This window comes from Elephantulus edwardii, unplaced genomic scaffold (genome assembly GCF_000299155.1).
Source record: "Elephantulus edwardii isolate Elephantulus edwardi_28Jun2011 unplaced genomic scaffold, EleEdw1.0 scaffold00110, whole genome shotgun sequence".
NCBI lineage: Eukaryota > Metazoa > Chordata > Mammalia > Macroscelidea > Macroscelididae > Elephantulus > Elephantulus edwardii.
The window spans coordinates 9,038,323-9,040,552 of NW_006399860.1; the positions used below are offsets into that span (position 1 = coordinate 9,038,323).

A 2,230-nucleotide genomic window follows, 5' to 3' on the forward strand; every position below is an offset into this window, starting at 1 on the left:
TTTCCTATGAGTCACACAGTATAGTCAATACAACACAAGTAAACATCTTTTAGTTATCATGTCATTCCAGACAGGAGCTATTTGAAATCTTCAATTCTATTCCTCATTTGACATTTCTTTTGAATTTGGTTTGCATTTCTGCCACTTTCCTGTTGTTAATACTATTGTAACTATTTCTTAATTGGCTTCAGAAAAATTTTGATTGTGATAATGATCTTGTCTGATAATTTCCACATTCGACTGGATTATACTGGATCATAATGTATATTAATACCTTCTAGGTTATTGGCTATTAAGGTACCTTTTCTTACCCCCCAAAACTAGTGAAAGCTTCCAGTATTACATTAATATATTAGAACATCTATCTCAATTGTTGTTCATGGACTCTTGTTTTTCACTAGTGGCTTTTGAAACTGCTTGGGTTTTTTTTTATGCCCCCCACCCCCAGCCCCCGGACCCTTCAATTGTGTTAGTTCTTGATCATATCCTACTTCCTGAAATAGTTACTTATATGCTTTGTTAGAGTTCTCTGTTAACTCAGTGGTAACAAATTGTCCTCTCAATCCAAAGACAAGGAGTTTGAATCCCCCAGCTACTTCTAGGAAGAAAGATGAGCAATCACCTCTCATGCATGTTACTGTCTATAAAAACCTGCTGGACGGTCAGCTGTGGGTCATTTCTGACTCAATGGCTTGTCACAACAACCACAATATGTGTTTTAATAAATAGCCATTTGTAAATATAGTAAAGGAATTGTAGTAAAAAATGTAGTAAAAAAAATTGTCCTTAGTCTGAGCCCTGAAGGAGACCAAAATTTAAACATTTAGAAGACAGGAAAAAAATGAGTTAGATTAAGAAGGTGTGTAAATACAAACTTAGAAAAACCTGGAGAAAATAAGGTTTTTTAAAGGCATTTCTAGAAAAAACGTAGTATTGAATTGAATTCTAGTCAAGAGTAGATTCGTAATGGATTATTAGATTTGGAAAAGTAAATATACTTATGATATCTTCTGATATAATTTTTCAGAAATACAAAATAGGATAATATTCAAGAAGGAACATATGAAAATGGCATAGAACATTAGTATATATTTGAATATAGAGAAATCAGGATTTGTATATGAGAACAGAAACATTTAGCTATAACTAGGTGAGCAGGTATCAAGAGAGTTTGAAATATGTACAGATACAAGAGTTACTTTTAGGATGGAACATGACTTAATTGTTGTTTCACAATAGCAGTCATGGAATATAGGCACAGATAGCAATGTTTGATAAATATGAAAAGGAAAGCATATGGATTTCTACTGAGAGAGTGTGTGTGTGTGTGTGTTTTCTCCTCTTAGAAAAAAGACACATGCTCTTTGCTCTTCAGTTGTAAGTAAGTGAGGATGGGGATGTGAATTTTAAGGAAAAAGCAAACAATGAGATATATGTATCTTAGGTAGTATTAGAAATGATAATGACTTCTGGAGGAAGAAGCAACGCGGAGGGAACGGGAGCGCTTGAGACCGCAGCCGGCACCATGAGCCTCCTCAACAAGCCCAAGAGCGAGATGACCCTGGAGGAGCTGCAGAAGCGAGAGGAGGAGGAGTTTAACATGGGCCCGCTCTCCGTGCTCACGCAGTTGGTCAAGAACAACACGCAAGTGCTCATCAACTGTCGCAACAACAAGAAGTTCCTCGGCCCGCGAGAAGGCCTTCGACAGGCACTGCAACATGGTGCTGCAGAACGTGAAGGAGATGTGGACCAAGGTCCCCAAGAGTGGCAAGGGCAAGAAGAAGTCCAAACCCGTCAACAAGGACCGCTACATCTCTAAGATGTTCCTGCGTGGGGGCTCGGTCATTGTGGTCCTCAGGAACTCCCTCCTCGCCGGCCAGTAGGGCCACCCCCATCTCTACAGCCCTGTCCCACAGCCGCCTCCTGCCACCCCGGAAGACCTGTCCCATACTGGGAATAATAAAGTCCCTGTGTAGTTTTATTATAATGAAAAGTAATTGCATTGCTCTGAAGTTATGAAATACACTTATAGGTATGATCATAAAATCACAGTGACACCATGACTGTGAACTTGAATTCATGTTTTGAGAGTATTGATTACTGTATATTGAAACCTTTATATTACTGTTGACATATTTATAGCTTCCTTAAGTGAGAGTGATAATGTTGTTGTTATTGTTGTTATTGTTGTTATTATGTGCCATCGAGTCGTTTGGGACTCATAGCGACC

General features: G+C 38.6%; 1 pseudogene; it reads left to right on the forward strand.

The window, feature by feature from the left end:
- Window positions 1–1,525: 1,525 nt before the first annotated feature.
- Window positions 1,526–1,883, forward strand: LOC102865951 (annotated as a pseudogene).
- The last annotated feature ends 347 nt before the right edge of the window (window positions 1,884–2,230 follow it).